Source organism: Lissotriton helveticus, chromosome 12, assembly GCF_964261635.1.
Source record: "Lissotriton helveticus chromosome 12, aLisHel1.1, whole genome shotgun sequence".
In the NCBI taxonomy this organism is placed as follows: Eukaryota; Metazoa; Chordata; class Amphibia; order Caudata; family Salamandridae; genus Lissotriton; species Lissotriton helveticus.
In genome coordinates, this window is record NC_136073.1 from 218,040,089 (window position 1) to 218,064,859 (window position 24,771).

Consider the following 24,771-nt stretch of genomic DNA (forward strand, 5'->3'; position numbering starts at 1 on the left):
CAGTAGAGGCAGCCGCTTGAACAGATGGTACGTTCTGGAATCCAACCACCTGCGCATCAGCCATGTCGCGAGCACCTCACGAAAAAGTGAAGTCTTCTGTGGAAATATGTCTCTCTGCGTGGTTGTCAGCGGAGCCGGGGTGCTCAACCCAAACTCACTGACCTTTGCCGCTCCTGTTATGTGTGCTCCTCATGTTCGTTGTGGCATACGGTGAAGGGCGAGCACGCGGAAATAAATACTCGGTATCCCATCTCCTGACCTCCTGATCTGAAGAAAATGTGTCATTTTTTTGCTCAGGTTCGCCGTCATCCTCTCTGTCTTCCTCACCGTCAGAATCATCGTCGAACTCCGAATCACTCGCCTCCTGCATCTCCTGAGGTACACTGACTTACTGATTGGCCCGGGGCCCTCCCTGCTTAGACAAGGGTGGCCCTTCTAAGGTTAAATCTGCCGCTCGCACTAACCCACTACTATTCTGAGGTAAGTTGCTGTGTATCGTGAGGTGTGGGGTATCCTGAAGGGGCTGCACTTCGAATTCTTCATCCTCGTCACTATCACTGGAATAAGCCACCAAAGAGCCCGTCCGCCCCCTCACGATAAATTTCTGACAGACATTGGGTTGCCCATTGTCCATGCAAGAGTCATCAAAAATGGGCAAAACGCTCACTGGTGCGGGTAGCAAAGGTAATCCCTGGCCGCCTGACCTATCTTGAGTAACTGCCAGCTTCTTTACAACCTTTTGTTTTCCTTTTCTCTTGAGGGCAACCTGCGGAGCACCCTTAGAAGCCCCCATGGTTGCGCCCACGACCTGCATATCCACCTCAGAAATGTCTTGTCTACTATCAATTTCACTCACCGCTTGTTGACGGGTGAGGGAGGTAGCCCTGCGTACCATCGCAAATTTTCCTGTCACGCCAGGTCTCGAACACTTGTCAACACCTGCGCTCAAAGAGCGAGCTCTCCTGCTCCCCTTTTTTACCGAAGCCGGCTGGCAAGCCTCAATGGCATACTGCACCCCTTTTGCCGCTTTTCTCTGTGGGGGGCGCTTAGGTGGAAGCATCTCTCGAAGCGCCGACTGCGTCAGCATGTCTTCTCTCCCTTCTTGCTGAATCACTCTCAAAGCTGCCACCAGCTGTTCACTCATTTCCATGTTGTAACAATTTTACTGCGAAAACTAACCTCTCTCTAAACAAACCCCTCGTAAATAACCCTGCCTGACACTCGATTTTGCTAGAAGAGCAAAATCCCTGACTCTAACCTGCCTGCGCCTAATCTCCTCACAACCTACGCGCTAAAAGCCTGCCCTGACGCTCCCTCCCTACCTCGTGCCTGGACTATTCCATTGTGCGCGAAAACCGCAGGGGGAGACGTCTCGCGCCGCTCCCCCTGCAGAGCGAACAAAGCTAGAACCTGTACGTGTCACTGCACTCTATAAGAGAATCAGACACAACACATCACATTTTTATAACAAATAAAAGTGAACACCCACACCCACCCCCTTGCATAACACAACAACAGAGAGAAAAAAAATATCAACCCCCAACAAAGTCTTTCAACCATGTAGGTAAATTCTTTTTCCTTCCACATTTACCAGCGTCTGTCCTCCCATCCACCACACCGGCACATTCTCCCACAAGATTACAATTACAATCATCATCAGGTACTCCAGTGTCTTGACTAATTGACCCACTAATGTCAGAAGACCAAAGGGGATCAATCCTTCTATTCAACTCTACGTGTCATTTTTTACATAACGCAACCCTTTTTAAATTCCATACTTTCCAATTCTCTAAACTGATAGCATTTATAAAAAATGTATTCACTTTTTCTGGCTCAGAGAATTTGCTTACACATTTTGCCACTTTTACTGTTTTTTTAATTCTCACCCAATCACCAACTTCCACCCGAACATCCTTGACATTGTTAAGTAAATCATAGTATTCTTTACTTTTTTGTTGATTTTCCACCATCCTTCCCTTCACAACCTCAGGAGACTATTCCAAAACAGTACTGTCACCTAACCAACCAGGATTAAACTTGCACCTACCTCTCATTATCATAAATGGTGACGCACCTGCCACATCGTTTTTAGTGATCCGTATGCCCATACAGCTGTCCTAATAGATAATCTCCAATCCATTCCTTATGTATCAGTGTAGTGTAGTTCCTATATTCCCAATAGGCTCTGCGCATTGGAATAATATATCCTATAGAATTGACGTAGGACTTAGGTTGACTAGGTCTCTATCGAATATATTAAACTTAATTTGTGAGTGCCAGCTAGTTCAGAGGTCACTAGAAGCTTTCTCGAATAAACAAGAAGGGATTAGTCTCTGACAACCGCATAAACATGACAACTTTGTTTCCCCAAGATAAAACTGTTCTTCAGAGTCGTGAAAACAATAGATAGATATTTCACTCAGTCAATCGTGCATGCTTCGTTTCATCAGAGGTGCAGAGAGACGGGCGTTTTCAATAAAAGTATTTATTGAACTGTCTTCTTTTTCATGCAGAAGAAATGAACTGCTACAATCCTAATACTGGCTGTAAAGTATAATGCGTACAGCAAGAAGAGTATTATAAAATAATACTGTAAAGGCATGGTATGGTTTCTAAGCCATAAAATACAAACATAAATAACAAAGACTAAAAGTACTCAACTGATGCTTCTAAAATACGCCTACCCCAATGTACCTAACCTAAGTCTAGTACGAGGGAAGAAGTAAGTGAGGTGTAGCATAGGTTTAGTATTCTTTGCCAAGAATTTATCCAAGATTTCTCTTAGGGTCTAATCAGCTCCTTACCTTGGTTTAGAATGAAGGAGGTCTGGTATCTCTGTCTCGGGACTCGATTTCCCAATACCCTGCAAGGGGAGCTTGGAAACACTGGAGCTGGATTCTCAGCGAGAGAAAGTCAGCCTCTCTGTCAGTGCATCAGCTGGAGGGTCAGCTTCCTTCGGCACTTGCTGTAGCGAGCTGCATCGGGCAAGTAGATAGTCGAACTGCTCCAAACCACCATGTGTTTGCTAGGGCAAGTGTAGGCATATTTATACCTTGAAGGTACCTGGATTGACGTAAAGTCGGACATAATAACGTCACTAAAGAACGGTAGTTCTTTGAAAACGCCATGATTTCTAGGACAAATCAATATTCAAGAAAGGGGATGTCCCTAATTGCTGAAGCCGAGTTTTCCAAGAAATCATTGTGGCTTTTTGGAACTAGTGGAAGTAGCCATGCCTGAATTAGGACTGCATGGGCTAGGCCTAAATATGGGTATGATTTCTATGCCTATATAAGGGTAGTGTGAGTTATACCTAAATAAGGCCATGAATCGGGAAAATTACATTAGGGTCCTAAAACGCTATACAACAGCTCCTTGTATTATACCTTTCATCACGTGGTTGAACTTTTCAACTATGTCATTTCCGGTAGGATTGTAAAGTGCTGTGGTCATATGTTTCACTCCCACTCTTGTAACATATGTTTTGGCTGCCAAAGAAGTAAACTGCATACCGTTATCACTTAAAAGAGTAACAGGAATATCTTCTGACCAGAAAGCTTTATCCAAAAGTCTAATACCGTGGCAGTGTCAGCTTTCTCCACAATATCCACAATAGGACACTTAAGCCAATCAATGCAATTACATACTCCTGTAGATCACACACAGGACCCATCAAATCAATGGCAACATTCTCCCATGGTAGATTGGGAATATCCACATCCGACATGGGATGTCTCAGTGTGCTAAAAGTTTTATCCAAAGCGGAAAAAACACCACAAGGCCATCAGAAAGATTCCTTAACTACATTCTTTGTCCTTACGACATCAAAATGTCCTTCATGAGATAATTCCAAAAAACAATTCCTTAAACCTACTGGAGGAATTACTCAGCAACCTCTAAAAATTATACCCTTTTCCATAGATAGTTTTCATCTAATTTCCCAGGAAGGCTCTACATTCCTCAGATAGCAATTCTATCTTGGGCCACCTCTCAGTCATGTACTTTACAACTTCCAGTAGGAATTTATCCTCCAAATGTTTAGCCACCCAAGTTTTGCACTCAGTGGCAGGTAAACCAGAGTCATGTATTAAAGCTACTTTAAAATCGTAACATGGGTCATCCTCATTCACTTCTAATGGATTAGGCAACCTAGATAAACAGTCATCCATTACATTTTCTTTACCTGAAACATAAACCATACCGTAGATATAATCCTTCATCCTCATAGACATTCTGGCTAATCTTGCTGAAGCAGATGAAGTATCATCTGTAGTAAGCAATTTTATGAGCGGTTTGTGATCACTGAAAATGACCGCAGGCCTTCCCCAGACAAAACCTCTGAAGTGATCAAATGCCCATGCACATTATAATGCCTTTCTCTCAATAATTGGATACTTTTCCTCTGAAGGAGATATAGGCCTGGATCCAAACAAGATGATGTTTTCCTTTCCTTGCTCATTTCTTTGAGAAAGTACTGTGGTGGTGAGCCTCAGCAAGGCCTACCAGTGCAAGGGATTTGCCCTTCTCTGCACAGAGTCCTCAGACCAATAGGAAGAAGTTGACACAGAAACTGGAATAGAAAATACAGAGTTTATTAAACCTCATGAGGTGGAACTACAGTCACACAACACCCTTCGGTAATGTATGACGTAGCACACTGAATGGAAGGAGCTTGGTCCTTTTATACCCACACAGGGGCTCAAATGAAGGCGGTACAAGTACAGAATGCTGGTTTTAAATACATATAAGGTCATACAGCGAGTGTGCTGGCAACAAGAGGGAGGGGCTGACAGTTAGGTAATTCTGGTGGACACATCCTGACAGTTACAAGTTGGGAACAGCTGTAAGCTCAACTGAACATGTGCGAAGCAGAAGAGGATAAATATATCTCGTCCCTAGGGAGATTTCAAGAGCAGTTGACAGGAAGGTAGGACAGAGCACATGGCGAGCACATGGCAAACAAAATGGCTGACAGAAATACAAAATGGATTCCGCAAAACGGACAAGATAGTCTCTAAATACAAGATGTCTTCTGCTAATGCTTAACCTAATCCCTGCTAAATTACAACAGACGACCCTTTCAGCATTAGCTGAAGACATTCGTTTATCTGGGGTAATCTAGGTATGCATCCTGTACATTGATGTTCATCATCTCAGTAATTTCATTATTTAACATTTGCTGTTCTTTTATGTTTGCAATATTTCTTTTGGCAGGTGTACAAGCAGTGATGCACACGGAGCAAAGCATAGGACCACATTGTATACAAATACAGCATGTAAATAGTATCACCAGTAGTATAATTAGAATAGTCAGTAGCTTCCAGCCCCAAGTAGCAAAGAGTGTCCATATCCAGTTCGAAAATGTCCATGTACCAGTCTCTGGGTGAATTTCTGCAGCAATCTTATGCAGTTTAGAGATTGCATCATATACCGAAGGTGAGTGATCCGGAATGAAAACACAACAACTACTACCGATAATGCGACATGCACCACCTCGATCAACCAAAATCACGTCTAATACCATCCTATTTTGGAGTGCTACAATCCTTGCAATTTGCAGTTCCTCTGTAATGTTCCCAAGTGCCATAGCTGTTTGAATGGTGACAGCATCCACAACATGAGTTAATCGCCTGATCTTTCTGCTATTCAATGCAGCACCCACAAAAAAGAACAAACCCAAATTGAAATCGACATATTGTTGCAAAGTGGTATCTGTCTGGTCAACTTCATCTGTACTTATTGTTCATTTATATCTATTTTTGGAAATGTCATTTTACAACTTTAAATTCAGGTGATGTTATGGAGTGGCCAAGAGCACAGGTGGTAACTAAAATTATATGTAACATACCCCGGACCACCCAACAGGTAATTGATAGTATCCTTTATTACCACATACAAAATACGTATTATGCGAAGACGTAAAACTACTGTTGTTAGCTCCTTCAATAATCAATGTCAAAATACATTCACTCCGTCCTACTGGAATTCTCCCAACACTACTTATACACAGTTCTGCTTTAGCTCTGGTCACAGAAATTACAAAAGGTCCATTGTCTTTAAGGTTCCTCATATTCATGAAGACATATGGTGTTGAAATATTGTCCGGTTGGTACTCTTCCCATTCCGCTTGGTACTCTTCCCATTCCCATTTAGTTCCTTTAGCTTGAGGATAACCATCTTTATCTTGATAGCATACTTTATTCAGACGAAAGATAATTCCTCCTACTGAGGGCTTTCCGAAAGAAAACAAAAGAGCATACCAAGCTTGACATGAACCATTATGGGAAAACGGTAGAGGAATAAAAGGTGTTCCTCCCTTCTTTTGGTGTGCAGGTATCATTCCACACACCCAACATTTGGTAGCATTCGTGGCATTGTGTGGATGATGCAACATCTGGATGAATGTGTTATTTAGGTAGGATTGTCGATGTTTCTGCTCATGGTAGAGAAGTGTAAAATAATGATGTTCCACTGAAGCTGGAGTAGTGGCAACAAGAAGCTGTCGAGCAGGAGCCAGTTTCTCAACAAACCAGGTGATTATCCCCATAACCACCAGAGCAACAACAAACCTTACAGCCCAAATGATTCTTTTGTTATTCATTTCAGCAACAGCGATAATTGATCTTTCTAAAACTCGTTGAAAACAATCGTTGGAGCTCTTATCCCTTGGGCAGCCGCTGATTTCTTCACCACGGGCCAAGTCGGGTGTCACTACACTAACGCAGGGCTGATCCCCTCCCTTGCCACATCAGCTCTCCGTTTCACTAACCCAGGGAGGTAGCTCAACCAGTCTTTTTCAACACTGCAGATTCTTTCCTCGGTCTCAAGTGGTATCACGATGTTCCAGGAATCGTGTGGTCCGGGAAGACTTCCGCAGATTCGTCAGGTGAGATAGCTTGACCTTTCTCCGTCTCCAGAATCTCTCGATGGTCGGTCAGCACAGCAGGTTCCACCAAGGCAGGCGACACACGCTTATAGTGTGTGCTATGGACCCAGTTCTTCTTGTTCGTCACTCGAACTGCTGTCCTTGTCGCAAGGAGCACTTGCCCCGGACCTCGCCACCTCGGTTCCAGGCTGTTCGATCTGTCAAAGACCTTGACCATCACAGTCGCCAGGACGGAGTTCTTGAGCCTCACCTGTAGATCTGTCAGGAAGCGCTTCTCGAACCTGCTGATGAATAGAGATCAAACTGTCTGTTAACTGTGCCAAATAATCATTAATCAGAACACAAGGAACATCATGTATGGGGCGTGGCTTAAGAACTCCCCAAAATATTCATCGGTCTCCCAAAGACCACTTCGTACAGGGTGAGACCAGATCGTGAATGTGGCATAGATCCTATGGACAACAATGCCAAGGGTAATGCATCTGGCCACTTTAAAGACGTGGAAGCTTGTATTTTCGCCAACTTCAATTTTAAAGTAGGATTGTATATTTCCACTAATCCTGCTGATCGCGGGTGGAAGACTGTATGGAACTTCTGTTTGATCCCTAATCCTTTCAGGACATGCTCAACAACTTGCCCAATAAAATGAGGTCCGTTGTCACTCCACAAAAATTTACAAACACCATATCTAGGGAAAAACGTCTTCAGAAACACCTTTGCTGTGGTGAGAGCAGTATTATCCTTCGTAGGGTATGCCTCTATCCATTTGCTGAAGGCACATACCACCACTAGGACATATTTCAGATTATTGCAGCATTCAAGTTGGATGTAATCCATCTGCAAAACTTCAAAAGGTGCGGTTGGTGTAGCAAACCCTCCTGTAGGAGTCTGTGTCCCTTTTCCAGGATTATACTGCCAACAGATGAAACAGGACTGTACCACTCTTTTAGCTATGCTGGCAATTTCAGGATGCTCCCAAACTTGCGTAAGCAATTTAGTGATTGCTAGAGCTCCAACATGTGCCAGCCCATGAGCCATTTGAACCATAGGTTGTAAATAGGCTGCAGGCAATTTCCATTTATTCATTTCTTTGTTACGCCAACAGCCCTCATCGTCTAACATTCCTTCTTTAGACCATTGCTCAAGCTCTTCTACAGAGGCAGATCACTGTATATCCAATACTTCCTCTCTAGCGTCATGCCAACGCTCAGCTTGAGACTTCACTACGTACATGGAAGTAGTGCTTCACTGCATCGCAGTCTCACGAGCTACGCGATCTGCAAAGGCATTGCCTTGTCCTATTTTGTCAATGATTTTGTTGTGTGCGCTACACTTCATAATAGCAACTTTCTTCGGGTATGTAAGTGCAGTCAAGAGATTATGCACTAATTCTCCGTGCATTATCTGCATCCCGTGGGATGTAAGAAAGCCTCTTTGCTTCCAGAGTAGGCCAAAATCATGAACCACTCCAAAAGCATAGCGGCTATCCGTGTAAATGTTCACACACAAGTCAGTGCTAAGTTCACTCGCTTGTGTCAAAGCAATTAGTTCAGCTGCTTGAGCCGACTTCTGAGGTATGCGAGCTGTTTCCACTACTGTCTCAAGCGTGGTGATTGCATAAGCAGCTGAAGTTGTGCCATCTGGTAACTTCAAACAGGACCCATCAACCCATAGTTCCCCATCTACATCTGGAAGGGGCGTATCTTGCAAATCGAGGCAAACCTTTGTCTGTTCCTCAGTAAGGAATATACAATCATGAGGTTCCTTTGACTGGGACTAGGTCACAGGATATGGCAACAAAGTGGCTGGGTTCAGTGTCGCGCACCTCTTCAAGGTAATATGAGGTGCTAACAGTGTCAATTCGTATCCTGTCAGGCGAGCACTAGTCAAGTGTTGTGTTTTGGTCTGATTCAAAAGGGCATCTACTGCATGGGGTACTAGCACCAACAGTTTCTGTGACAAAACTATCCCTTCACTCTGACGTATGGACACAGCTGTCGCTGCAACTGAACGGAAACACCCAGGCAATGCACGAGCAACAGGATCAAGAACTGCAGAAAAGTATGCACAGGGACGCTTCTTATCACCGTGTGTCTGTACTAGAACTGACAATGCACACCCATCTTTCTCGTGTACATAGAGTGTAAAACCTTTCGTGTAATCTGGTGTGCCTAACACTGGTGCAGAACAAAGAGCTTGTCTTAACTGATGAAAAGCATTTTGGCATTCATCTGTCCATGGAAGGGGAATCGGAGTGTTTTTAGTCAAAAACGATAGCAGGGGTTTAACAATGTGTGAAAAGCCCAATATCCATTGCCTACAAAACGAAGTCAAACCAATGAATGCACGGACATCTTTCTGTGTGGAAGGTTCTGGGGTGTCTAAAATTGCTTGAATGCGATCTGGTGTCAGTGCACGGCCCTCCTTAGACAGAAGGTGACCTAAGTAGGTTACCTTCGGTCTACAATATTGCAATTTCTTTTGTGACACTTTATGATGGTGTGTAGCAAGAAAAGAAAGCAAAGACAAAGTACACTCTTCACATAGTTCAGGCGTATTGGCTGACAACAAGATGTCATCGACATATTGTATGAGAGCCACTCCTTCAGGCAAAGTAAAGGAATAAAGCTGTCTCTTCAATGCTTGACTGTAAATACTAGGACTCTCAGTATAGCCTTGAGGAACTCTACAAAATCTATACTATCGGTTATTCAAAGTGAAACCGAACAGATATCGACTTTCAGGGTGAATAGGGATCGAAAAGAAAGCGTTCTTCAAGTCTATAACAGAGAATATAGTTGCTGTCGGAGGAACCAAAGTAAGTAGTGTCGTTATGTCAGAAACCACATGGGGAGAATAGGACTATTGCAAACATTATAAGAAACTTCTTCTACGACCCCTACTTTGATCAAGTCATGTACAATGCGTGTGAGTGCTTCTTCTCCTTCTCGAGAAATCTTATACTGACGCAGTCTTGGCAATGAAGCACCCTCCTTGACACTAATATGCACTGGCGGAATAACCATTTGCCCTACATCGGTGTCTGAAGTAGCCCACAAAGTACTAGGGAGTGCGGCTAGTGCAATGTCTTCTTTAACAATACAAGATCTCTAAATCACAGGGTAGTTGTCAATCAAAATAACCCGTACTCCTTCGGAGAACATCGTATCGTAGCCCTGAAATATTTAAGTATATCAAGACCCACAATATTGTCTGGTGTGTTTGGAGAAAGCAAAAACGGACATGGAGCAGTACACTTATCAACATGGAATGCGAGTGGTTGTGAAAATGGGCTAAGGGAAGGTGTTCCATCGCAACCTATTGATGTAATGGTTAAGCCAGACAGGGGAGCCCTTGGAACCAATTGTTTAGACAAGGTGCTACAAGTAGCTCCTGTATCAACCAGAAACTGAACAGTAGAACCCAAAACATGTGCTGTAACATAGGGACCCCTCTGATCTACTGGAACTTCAACAGATTCCTTACCCCATCCTAGGCAATCCTATGCATAAGCAGAATCTTGAAAATCAGACGGCACATAGTCGGACATTTGATATTGGGTCCTTCTATCAAAAGTGTTAAACCCATCCTGCCCATGTGTATTTGCATCAAACCTAGTGCGATCATTCGTGCTTCCTCTAGGCCCTGAATATCCTGAGCGATTTCTCATTTGTCCCCGACCACGTGGACACTGCTGAGCACACAGTACTGGACAATCAGAAAGCCAATGTCCAAATTTCTTGCAGTACTAGTCATCAGATAAATTCGAACGAGTATAAGAAGGAAAAGACGAACCATAAGATCCACGTCCGCCTCTATCATTACCTCTAGAAGGTGGGCCATAAGCTTGAGCTAACATGACCTTTGTTTTCAACTCTTTAGACTTTTTATCCTCATTACCTTTAGCTTCTAATTCTTGTCGGTCATAATACTGAGCCATGGTTAAGAGAGAAACCGGAGAAGAGGTAGCCCATGAACTCTCACTGGCCTTTAGGCGACTATCTATTCCTGGCAAAAGGTTTGCGACATATTTATCGACAAACAGATGCCTACCTGTGTCATCTGTCAATGACTGGCCACTAAAATCGTGGAATGCCGCTTCAAAGCGTGTAAGGAAATCTGAAACCGATTCATCTGCCTTTTGCTTACACAACGCTAATACAGACCAATCTATCTTTTTAGGGGGAATAATCATCTTTAACTTAACTAATATAGCTTCCGGAAGGTCTAAAATTAACTGACAGGGTTTCTGTGCAGGTTCTCTGTCTTCATCTAACTGCTCTAAATCTTTCCATAATGCTCCAAATTTCGCACGGTCATCAACTATACGCACAGTTCTCCACATATCAGTCGGTAATATTAATCCAAAAAACAAATCAATATCAGGCAAAGTCATAGTACAAGAACTAATTGCACCCTCAACTTCCTCATAAAAGTCTGCTGGATTCTTTCGCGGATCTGGCAATGCATTTTTAAGGGCCATAACATCTGCTCTATTCCAAGGAGTGTAAACCCAATTATAAATAAAATACCCTTTAGCATCTACAGAAGTCTTATCATCATTTGTACCCGTTCCCTTAGGAGGAATATATAAAGGCGCGGCTTCCTGCATGGGTTTCACACTAATTAAAACATTCTTATCTGTTTCAAGAGTAGAAGTTCGTGCCATGCTGACGTGGGATGTTTGTGCAGCTGCATCTGGTGCCTTTTTCTCCTCTCGCAAACGGGCTGCGTCAATACGCACTTTAACCAAGCGTCTGATCGTATCAGGCACCTGGGAGAAGACAAAAAGACCGTCACGTAATTGTTTACAATCAGCTGCTACATCATTGGGCTCCATTTCTACCGAATGTTTCCTAAATCGTTCAATAACCTCTGCGGCAAATGTATCGGTAAAATATATTTTCTCCCTTTCCTGCCAACCTTTTATACTATCTAACAGTTCAGAAGCAGTGGCAGTACTACGAACGGCTTTACGCGCAGCAGATCTAATGTCATATGCACGGCCAGCAGATAACATTGTACGAGTTTCTCAAGCTTTGTCCTGGTCTGTAGGAGAGTCCACATCTGACTCATAAGGAGCAGTAGGAAGAGTATACGGAGGTGGACAATGATCTAATAAGAGAGAATCATCTTGGGGTTTATTAAGAATAGGATAAAGAGGTCTACGAACAGCGTATTGGCCATTTACCTGTGAATGATGCTCCCTATCTTCCCTCTCTTTAATTTCTTTAATTTCCCTATTTTTCATTTCCAATGCTTTCGCATGAATGCTCTTACGTTGTTCTTTTTCAATCAAGGCTTGCTCACGCTTCATTCGCTCATGCACTTTTTTCTCCCACATTCGTACACAGTCAAACATATCTTGCCTAGCCTTTCGCTTAAACATCCGTTGCTCCACATACTGAATCTTTTGCAAATCAAATGACCCAAGCATAGGCCAGCGCAACTCAGGATCTTTACAAGTATATTTATTCCATAACGTGATGTACATTATGGAAGAAATACCATACTTAACATGCATGTCCCTATTAGGCGTCCCCTCCAGGGGGGCCGGTTGTGCTTCATCAAGTCTCAAATTGGTACCACTACAAAAGCAACACATCCTACGAAGTGTGCTGGAAACAGGCATGCCAAAATAGTGCAGAATATGCAGTATTATGATCAAAGTAGCGCTTAAAGTACTCTTCGTACGTTGCGCCGTTCAAACAAATTCAAATAGAGAAAAATCTCCTCATTACTTGTCTTTATGGATTGCAATACATATATAATTGTCAAACAAATTCTAATATTGGCCAATCATACAAACAAAAAGCCCCAATAAGTGTTACTAAACTACCTTACCAATCAAAGGCATCAAAACCAACAGCAAGTGCCGCAGAACGGCTCTTACCAATCAAATGGTGTCCAGGTTCCAACTGCCAAGTTCTCAAATCAACCAAATGGTCACTGCAAGCTGAATCAACAGAAGAGATCTCAGTCGAGGACCGGCGCCACCTGGATGGTCAGATCAGAAAGAAAGGAAAAACGCTGTGGGTGCCAAGACTCAGGTCTCCTCAGGCAGCGATCGCGTCCAAAAGCAAGATTCCAATCCTTCGTCTCGACCAGGCCTTCGGGCATCCGAGTCGCCAATGAGCCCCACGTGGGCGCCAATTTGTGGCGGTGAGCCTCAGCAAGGCCTACCAGTGCAAGGGATTCTCCCTTCTCTGCACAGAGTCATCAGACCAATAGGAAGAAGTTGGAACAGAAACTGGAATAGGAAATATAGAGTTTATTAAACCTCATGAGGTGGAACTACATTCACACAACACCCTTCGGTAATGTATGACGTAGCACACTGAATAGAAGGAACTTGGTCCTTTTATACCCACACAGGGGCTCAAATGAAGGCGGTACACGTACAGAATGCTGTTTTTAAATACATATAAGGTCATACAGAGAGTATGCTGGCAACAAGTGGGAGGGGCTGACAGTTAGCTAATTCTGGTGGACACATCCTGACAGTTACAAGTTGGGGACAGCTGTAAGCTCAACTGAGCATGTGCGAAGCAGAAGAGGCTAAATATATCTTGTCTCTAGGCAGATTTCAAGAGCAGTTGACAGGAAGGTAGGACAGAGCACATGGCGAGCACATGGCAAACAAAATGGCTGACAGAAATACAAAATGGATTCCGCAAAATGGACAAGATGTCTTCTGCTAATGCTTAACCTAATCGCTGCTAAATTACAACAGTACCACCCCAGACCTTTATCACTAGCATCCATAGTGATATAATTATCCAAATTAGGGTCGAAACTCACCAAATGTGGTACTTTCTCCAAGAATTCCTTAATGTACTGGAACTCTTTGAAATTTAGCATGTTTCTTGAGAAGTTGTCTGATATTAAATACTTTCTCAGAAAAATTTGGGATACATTTGGCACAATATTCTGCCATTCCCAGGAAGGACCTTACCGCATCCTTACTCGTGGGAGATGGTGCACTTGTTATGTCATTAATTAAAGCCGGTTTAGACTTAACACCCTCTTCACTAATCACTTGACCTAAATAAGACACACTTCTTGCCGCAAATTTACACTTGCTTTACTCAATTGTTAGTCCCTTGCTTTCTAAAATTCATAGTACTTTAAGCAATCTCTCATGATGCTTGATTTTATTCTCCCCAAAGATTAAAATGTCATCTTGGAAGAATAATACACCTTTTCCCTTCCCAAACAAGTTATGCATAGGTCTCTGGAATACAGCTGAAGCTAGGCCAAAGGGCATTCGTTTGAACTGGAAACATCCAAACGGTGTGATGAAGGCTGTGATTTTTCTGGATTTTTCTGACAATGAAATCTGGTGATACGCACTTGAAAGATCAATGGTTGAAAACCACACTACACCTTTAAGACAAGATCCATTTCAGTAACTTTTGGTAAAGGAAAACGGTCAATAAGGATGTTGTTATTAACGTGGCGGAAGTCCACACATAAACAGATTTTTCTGTTGCTGGAGCGGGCAACAACCATCAGAGAAATCCAGTCAGAGCAATCCACAGGTTCAATGACATCCATGTCTTTTAGTCTTTCAAGTTCCTTAGAAACTTCCTCCCGTATCATTATGGGTACAATTCTCTTCTAATGTACTTTAGGAACTGCATCAGTTGTAAGAATAATTTCATGCTCAAACCCATCCAGCATGCCCAATTGTTCCTTAAACACCTTCGGGTACTTTTTTTCCATTTCCTTTCAGATAGAGATACCTTCATCCACTACTAGGACTTTATCAATACTATTAGGATCCAAAATGATATGAAGATTTCCTTGATCATACCAGCCTAGTACAGATAGACTCCTCTTTGCCACATACAATTTCCCTCTTGCACGTATGGCCTTAAATGAAAAAGACAACCACCTGTAGCCAATAATGTCTATTCTTTCACCAGTAAAACTCTCTGATTTGATGTCAGATGGGGATAAATACTTGCCAACTTTTCCTATAAACTTATTTCTCCATATATCTTCATTCACAAGCGTGAAAGGTGAACCAGAATCAGCATACATCTTTATTACAACGCCACCAATAGACACATTACATTCTGGTTTTCCTTTAGTGTTCCTCTCCTCAATATTGAGCACAAATTTCTCTTGTAAATTCAAAACACTGTCATGTTTAGTGTTTTCCTCCTCCCTTTCACTGCCGCTTGAACTTTTAGCGTCATGTACACATTTCACTTTAAACTTCTTTTTGCTGCAAATTTTGGCATTTGCCCTACAATGCCACAATTACAACATTTTTGCTTAATTGAAGGGCATGACTTACTATACGGTAAATGTTCTTTGCTGCCACAATGATAGCACTTTCTGTCCGCGGTTGCCACATTACTTTTTGGATCATACTTCCTACTGTATTCTCCTTTACGAGATGTAACCTTGCATACACATGAGAAATCATTGTCTGGTTGCTGTAATTCTGTAGCTCATCTCCCAGACGTTTCTGCCTTACGTACAATGGTAATTACTTCTTCCAATGGAGAGTCTCCATTAATCCGTAAACATTCCTGGATAGTTGCGTTATTGGCATGCATTACCAGCTGATCTCTTATTAAGTCATTGTGAATGACTCCAAATTTGCAATCAATGGCCAGTTTTTTAAGTTCAGCAACATAGTCATCCACAGCTACACCCTTGTGCTGTTTGTGTTGGAAGAATTTTAATCTAGTAATTCCTATACAAACGTTCAGCACAAAATATTTGTCTTAATCTTGTAAAGCTGCTAGAAATACTTATGTATCACTCCCAACAATTCCTTTCGGCAGTTGATTATAAGTTTTCAATCTTACTGGACCCAAGAAGTGTAAAACAATTATTTTTTTCTGATCCGCCGACATTTTTTTATTTTCATCAATTGCTGCAATATAGTTTTCAAAATACTCCTTCCGTTCTACCCACTTCATGGAAGGCTTTGGACCAGAGACCCAAAAACCATGAGGAGGGTTAATTGTTGAGCCATTCTAATGTAAGGCTTTATTATAGGATAGCTAGAACTTGTTGTAGAGTCTAATCAGTACATATATATGATTAAAACTGCCAAATTCTGTTGTAAAATGGCCAAAACTCACGAATACCACAGCATCGCTTTTCCTCTTAAATATTAATGCAGCCAGGAAATGTTATAAATGGAAGGAGGGAAAATAAAACAAAAACAGTACTCCCACCTGTTTCCTTTTTCTCCTTTTTATTTTTTTATTTGTATTAGATTTTTTTTTTGTTGCAAGGAATACATAGGATACAAAGAACACATTTAAACCCGACAAATAATATATACAGCATACACAATATGGATTATTACAATACAATAATATAATCATATAACCACATAAGAAAGGAAAGGAAAGAAAGCAATCTGGCCATTCAGTAATAGGGGTTTATATTTTTAACCCTCCACTCCTCTTTTGGATACTCTTTGTTTTATATATTGCAACCTCAAGGTTATACATCGATAATAACTGGGCCCTCCACGAAAGAAATAATGGAGGATCTGGAGAAATCCATTCCTTGGTAATACAGGCCCTCAGCACTGCCATACAAATGAAAAGAAAAGAAACCCGCTCCTTAGGCATAGTCAAAACTGTAGAGTCTGTACCGAACAATACCATATCTGCAGTAATGCATATATTAGAATCAAGTATTTCAAACAAAAACTGTTGAATAGAGCTAAAAAGAGACATCAGTTTAGGACATGAAAAAAACATATGTGGAGCATCGGCAGCGTAACACCCACATCTACTGCAGCTAGCGCCAGTACCAGTACACCATTTTGAAACTTTCCTCCGAGAATAATACATATCATATAAAGCCATATAGTGTTGAGCTACCATCTTGCCCGAAATCAAAACCTCCTTAGCAAGACAGATAGAGGAATATAGATCGATTGTTGCAATATTTAATTTAGCTCTCCACTTCTCCTGACATTGATCCAGATCCTCTGGAAGTAACATAATTAAGTTTGAGTAAAAAAAACTAATAGAAAGCCCTTTTCCCATCCCTTCTATCAACGGAAATTGCTTGAACCGAGACTCATATTTCCCCAACTTAACATAGTAGCTCCGAATTTGTAGAAGTTAAAAAAAAATCATTTTTATGTACATCATATTTACATTGTAGATCACTAAAAGATAAAGGCTGCAAATCATGAAACATATCCCCCAGATTACTTATTCCCAACCGATGCCAGTTCCTAGTTGTTATATCTCGAAAGATATTAGGGAGGATTCCTACTGCTTCAAACGGGGTATAACGATTTATTTGCGGGAGCTCTAAGTGCCGCTTGATTTGCCTCCACACTGAAAATGCGGCAATCAGCACCTTAAACTTGGTTTTATTGTAGTAGCTGGGTTCAAGTGTTTTAAGAAAGCAACCGTTGGCCTCCTCTCCAATAGCAAATCTATAAATTAAGGGACTATGACACTGCAGTAGGTTACATTTTTTACCGACAACTAAAGGAGAAATACATTGTAAAACAGATGCCCAATAATAAAATAAAAAATACGGGATACCTCAGCCCCCTCTTGATCTGGGAATTACCATTTTTTAAAGGCTCTTCTACTCCATTTATACCCCCACAAAAATCTTAACGAGATATTTTCGAGTCTTTTAAAGCAGGATAACGGGAATTCTAATGGTACCGATCTAAATAAATAAATAAATTATGGGAGAACCAACATTTTTAAGACATTTTCTCTTCCATATAAAGATACATGAAGATGGTTAAGACGTTCTAGTGTGGAATTGACTCGGTCTAGGACTGGATTGATATTAATCTCGGGAATCCTGCTAATAGGTGAGGTACTTTTTATCCCTAAGTATGTAGCCTCTGTGACCACTGCTAAATTCCTTGGAGAATCATCCCCCACGTATAATATCTGAGTCTTATTGATGTTAAGCTTATACCCCGAGAAATGACCAAATTGTTCTGCCAGTGTTTCTACTGTTGATAGAGCATAGTGCAGATTTGTGGTTATAACCACGATGTCATCCGCATAGGCAAGAGCTCTATATTCCATCCCACTGATACTTACTGGTTTAATCTGTATAGATTCAGCTAATTTGACCAAAAAAAAATCTATATATAGCGCAAATAATAATAGCGACAAAGGGCAACCTTGTCTAGTACCACCTGAAATAGGAAAAAGGTCAGATTCTGTACCTGCTAAACGAATAGATGCCTTAGGGGACAGATACAGAGTCCTAATAGCCTGAATCATCCTTGGTCCAAATCCCTTCAGGCGTAACACCTCCCATAAATATGGCCAAGCAACCCTGTCGAATGCCTTTTCGGCATCCAACAGGGTCACACCTACAGATGTTTTAGTCGTCTCTGCCCAATCCATTAAAGCGATTACCCGCCTCACATTGTCTGTCATGTCGCAACCAGGAATGAAGCCGTGCTGAAAATGTGACCCTAAGGATGAGATCATAGAGGAAAGTCTGGTGGCTAAAATTTTGGAGTACAGCTTACTATCGGCATTTATTACAGATATTGGTCTGTACGATGATGGTAATAGATCGGGTTTATCCTTCTTTACAAACATAGTTATTATGGATTTATGCCAAGAGGCCGGGGGTGCACCACTTTGTGCCATAATAAAAACTTCCAGCAGGTATTTCTACAAAATAGAAAAAAAGTTCGGAAAAATTCCAAAGGAATCCCGTCAGGGCCTACTGCTTTTCCGACCGCTAACGACAAAATCGCCAGCTCTAATTCGTGTTCTGTGTACTCCCCCTCTAAAACTTCCCTCTGAATATCAGTAAGTTTAGAGACTTCCTGGTCACTCAAAAACACGGCTAATTCATCTACAGTATCCAAAGAATCCTCACTGGAATAAAGTTTACCATAAAATTCTCTAAATACTTCCAAAACTTTTCCCGGTTCAATATGTATTAGACCATTGACATCCTGTATTGCAGCAACTTTCCTGGCCACGGCTTTCTGTCTTAGCCTCTTGGCTAGCAATCAACCGGATTTTTCCCCTACCTCAAACATATCGGAACGAAAAATTGCTATTTGAGCAGCCAGCTTCTCAACATAGCATTCATATATTTTCATTCTCTGAATTGCAAGGGCACGCACCTACTCTTCGTATTCTACTTGATTGGAGTTTGGATTTTGCATTAGCGCCAACTCTAGATCACGCAGTTTAGCCAGTTCCAAATCTTGTTTGGCCCTGATACTACGCTGTTTATTACTAAACATAATGTTTCCCCACGTACCCCAGCTTTAAAAGTATCCCAGACTGTACCAACTGCTGCAGAACCGGCATTACACTAAAAAAACTCAGGTATCCATTTGGCCATATGCAATTGGTAACCCTGGTCCACCAATAACTGGCGAGCAAAGGTCCATGACCTCCTGATGTTTGGGAACAGAATAGTATCTAATTCTAATTCAAGCGTAACAGGGTTGTGATCTGAAATAATTTTAGGTAAAATATCTATTTTGGCATTAATTAGCAAGTCTGCTGGGGCAAAAAAATAATCTATACGGACGTGTTTTTGGTGTGGGGCAGAAAAAAAAGTAAAGCCCGGGGTACCTGCATTTTTGAGAGACCAGGCATCAACTAGCCCGTACTCATTCATCAAGCCTTTCGTAGCTTTAAAGATTTTAGGCTTTCTGCCTAAATAAGAACTGTTAAGGCGGCTATCAAAATCCCCCGGTAAATGCAAGTTGAAATCCCCACAGATCACTAAAGGAGATGGGCATTGCGCCAGTTCAATACTAATCTGATTAAGCATTTCCGGGTCATCTACGTCAGGAGCATATATAGTACAGACAGTAAATAAAAAGCTGTTAATCTTCATTTCCACAATTGCCCACCTTCCATATGGATCAGCTTTAGCACGCTTACACTCCCCCCCCCGTATTTTTTCAAAATTGCTACCCCTCTTGTTGTTGTACCTTGACGTGTGCATGTCAGAGTTTCAAAGCCCAGATCTTTCAAGTACATCCTATTGTTCCATACAATATGCGTCTCTTGGATACAGAGTAAATGTACCCCCATATTCTTAAGAATTTGCGCCATCACCCCCCTTTTCTTTCTATTATTCAACCCACAAACATTCCAAGAACATATAGAAAATGTAGCCATTATCAAGGAAGTGGTTCATGATCAATGCGGACAATTTATTGTAACATCTTCTCGGCTGCAATCTCAAATAATTGGATAAGTTCCTAGCTCTGCACCTACTATTCCTTGCCCCGTTAGCCCCTACCCATACCCCACCCCACCGCCCACAAGACCTCCCCACCCTCCCCCCACCCACCACTGTGAGGCAAAGGGACTGAAGAGTCCCTATATGCGATGGAAAGAAGTGGACGCTCTCCTGTCACCCCCTTCCCCCCCTGCTCTAGAGAAAGAAAGAAAAAAAATCTCAAGGAGGTCTAACTATGAAAAAAAAGAGAACACTGCACACCCTGGGTACCCATAAGTGGCCCCAAAATAGTCTATAGCTAGCACCAATAAAAGTCATAAAGACAGAATAGAGCCTTTATCGGGACCCTTAGAGAGAATCTAGAAACTCCTTAGCCTTAATCTCTGAGGTGAAAAACAAGGTTTTATCTTTAGTGATGACCTTAAGTTTAGCAGGATTTAATAGAAAAACCTGTGTTCCTTTACTTTGAAAATTCTGGATGATTTGGCGGAGGTACCATCTCTGCTGTACAGTTGCCTGACAAAAAATTCACAACCTTTTGCCTTACGTTTGCGATCTGGACAAGCCAGATCGTACAGTTGTTCACTTAATAAAAAATTATTAAGGCAAATAAGAATTGCCTTTGGTTTATTTTCGGCACCCCTCGCCCCTGTCCGTATCTGGAAAGGAAATCTATGAACTCTTTGGAGTTCCCTCTCCCACTCCCATTCTTTTAGCTCAGGAAAGGCTTCAGTACAAAGATCAATAACATATTGGTGGATATTTTTCCCCTCCGCCCCTTCAGGAACCCCCAGTATTCGGAGATTATTTCTCCTTGCTCTGTTTTCCATCATAGATAGCTTCCAGCTAATATCATCCCTCAAAGTATGTAATGCAGAAACATCGGCTTTACAAGAGGAGAAATCGTCTTCGATAGTAGAGATTCTATTCTCAGCCTCAGCTACTCTAGTGGACAGTTCAGAGTTGGTTTTTACTATATGGCGGACTGAGTTCTGTAATTTCCAAACTGCCCCATGTATGCGAAGACTCTCCGCCTTCGTCTCCTCCCGATGTGTCATGATAGCCTGATAAATTTTGGAGAGGGTAATATTGCTACCGGCCTGATCAACTTCGTCGAGACTCTCAACTGGAGTGGACACTTGCACAGCAGACAAACGTGATGGTAGACAATTATCCAACCCTGGGGCAGTTAGGACGGTATTGCCCTGGCTGGGAAATCTTGAAAAGTCTTCTTCTTCTTTCAGCAGAGCTGAGCTAGTTAAGCTATGGTCGTCTGCCCAGTCGACATCCAATTCCGCATTTTGACCCTCCCCCTCTGCCTCAGATACCAATGACACATCTGACATTGAATAAAACTTCCCTCAGAGCCACAAGAATCTTGATCGTTCAAGATTTCCTTTTCCAGTAGGGAGTCAGCTACTGCAAGTACTGCTGGCACCATTCTAGTGTCACTATCCAAAATACCAGGGCTAGACAACTCGGAAATTGTACTTGGCAAAGCAGAATCGTTCTGTAGAAAGGTAGCAGGAGCAGGCATAATAATTTGATGGTCAGCAGATGGTACACCAATATCCTCTCTCATCTGATTCTTTTTCTTAGTCTTATTAAAAATAGCAGGAATTGTTACCTTTTGACCCTGTGCAGGCTCCCCAGAAACCGGTGTCACCAACAATCCATCAGAGGAAGCAGCAGAAATAGAAACCAGAGGGGCTACAGCAATCCTAGCCTCTTGGGGACATTCCATACTAGATTTCTCCATCTCTCCATTTTTGTTTCTTTCTATTGTCTTCCCCGCCTGTGAGTGGGTGTCCGTATTTCCAGGGCCACATAGAACCCCACCAGGAGTATTGGCGGCCGCCGACGCTCTGGTAGTTGCCCCCTTTAAAACCATGTTTGAGGCTGTGATCTTTGGTTTCATTTTATAATCTTGCCTAGTCCGGTCCAGGTTTTGCCAAAAATCTCTTAGGTGCACCTTGGTCCCCCTAAGCACCGCGGCAGAAGCGGTCTGCCCATGCGTTACCGCCTCTACCGGAACGGAATACTGTAGTTTGCCACCTTGCGAGGTGTCCCGCTGGCAACTCTGCCTCCGTTTCTCCGGTAAGCTCCTGTTCCAAATGCGTCGTGTGTGGGCTCTCTCAGTACCGCTATTGAAAGAATCGTCCGCCGAGAGCCCTGCAAGGAGCGTTGAGAGCGGACAACCAGCAGAACTTGAAGTCGGCGTCTCCGTGCTCCCAAAAGTGAACCCGGGCTCAGCATATCACCATCCTATTCGCAGGCTCGAGGAGGGGACAAAGCCAGGAGTATTCTTGCTCACTCACTCGCTCCGCTTCACGAGCACCCGGAGCCCGCCGTCACCGAAGGAGTTAAAACATCACCAAAATCCCCAATTAAGCCAAGGGGAAAATATCCGTAGCAGGTACCCGTTTAATTTATTTTTCGTTAATTCTGTCCGTACATAAGGCAGTGTCTCCTTGTTAGCAGGGGGTCAGGGTCGCGTTAGAGCAGGAGAACACCTACAACCGACTTACTCGGACACAGCAGTGTCCGCCATCTTGCCCCCTCTCCCACCTGTTTCCTGTGATATAACTTGTGAGTATCTGAAAATCCTACCAGCAGGATCGGCCAGTTCCGTAGTGTGTCAGACACGTTGGATAAACAGCTGGTATCCGGCGTTAAGGTCTGAAGGAAACTTTATTTCAATGGAAAAAATGGCTCCCACTCAGGTCACACTGTGTGACCTCAACGTGCGTCTCCAACTTGATGACACAACCACGTAAAGCTCTCCAAAGCTCAGTGCACAACCTCAGCATACGTCACGTGATTATTACTGGAATCCTTCGATTCGGAACAACTCTCCGCAGTCGCACGAGCAACACTTGAATGACGCCGCATTCAACAGTCCTCCAACGGCCGCTCAGGTCAATTGTTATGTTATGTTATGTTATCCGGATTTATAGAGCGCACAGATGCCCCAGCAAAGGGGCGTCCTGGCGCTAGAACAGAACAAAAACCGGACAGAAGGTGGAAGACACAACACAACAACAGAACTAAGGACCTGAGGGGAAGAGAAAGGTTTTAACAGCCTTCCTGAAAGCGAGGAGCTCATTAATGGCACGAATGTGGACAGGCAAGGAATTCCATAACTTGGCGGCGAGGACTCGGAAAGATCGACCGCCAGTCCTGGATCTCTTGAAACGAGGAACAATGGCAAGGTGGAGAGCAGAAGACCTCAGAGAACGAGCAGGAACATAAGGGGAAATAAGTTGCTGCAAAATCTGAGGGGAAGAGAGCTTTAAAATCTTAAATGTCAGTATCAGGGATTTAAACTTTATTCTCTGTGCCACCGGAAGCCAATGGAGATTAGAGATGGTTTTTCTAGCTGAGCAGAATCTGGGTAAACCAACCAGGGCCCTGGCAGCAGCATTTTGGACGCGTTGGAGACGGGAGAGCTCAGCCTGATTGACTCCAAGAAAAAGGGAGCTGGCATAATCTAATTTAGACAAGATCATGGCTTGCACAATCAATTGTCGGGTGGGAGCGTCAAAATATTTGAAAGTGGACCGAAGCTGACGCAAGATCCCAAAGCAGGATGCAGCAGTCTTTTTAGTATGGGTGCAAAAGCTCAATTGGGAGTCGAACCATACCCCAAGATTTTTCACTTCAGAAACGGGGGTAGGGGTAGGACCGAGCTCAGATGGCCACCAGCTATCGCCCCACAGATGAGTTTGTTTCCCCACAATGAGCACCTCGGTTTTCTTAGCGTTCAATTGCAGGAAATTATCATTCATCCAGTGGGCCACAGATATAAGTCCCTCACTGAACTTTGCTGCCTCGAGATCGGAAGCTCCACTAATCGCAACCGCCAGCTGCGTGTCGTCTGCGTAGGACACGATGGAAAGGTTCCCACGCAAGGCGACAGCAGCTAGCGGCTGAACATAAAGGTTAAATAGGGTGGGGCTCAAAGCCGAACCCTGTGGAACTCCCTGGGCAATCGCATGTGGTTTGGATTCGAAGGGGGGAGTGATGACCCTAAAGGAGCGATCAGATAGAAAAGATCTGAACCATTTAAGAGCCAGCTTATCCACCCCAGCCTCAACCAGACGATGTAGTAAAATGTCATGGGAGACAGTGTCGAAAGCGGCACTTAGGTCAAGGAGCACAAGTGCCGCCGTGTGACCTGAATCCATCAACATGCGAAGATGTTCCGCCATATACAAGAGAGCAGTCTCGGTACTGTGACCGGGCCTGAAACCATTCTGCGAGGGGTCTAAGATATTCGCAGAATGGAGATGTTTTGCTAGGATGTTGTTAACATGAGCCTCGGTCAGTTTAGCGGCCCAGGGGAGGAGAGAGATGGGGCGATAGTTTTCCGCTTTTTTGGGGTCTAGAGCAGGTTTTTTCAGGACAGGAATTACCTGCGCCTGTTTCCAGGGACAGGGTACGGAGCCCGAGGACAGGGACAAATTAATGAGCTCACAAAGCGGGGGAAGGCAAATAGAGGGAGATTCCCTGAATTGTGATGGCCGCAGAGGATCTTTCGGGGAACCAGATTTCACCCTAATCACAAGATTGTCAAACTCCTCCGTAGAAAGCTCCGGAAGATGGGATAACGAGATGGTGGTATTAGGAGTAACTGTGTTACACTGCCGGGAGCATGTAGGGCTGGAAAAGGCTTGATAAATACCTTCCAC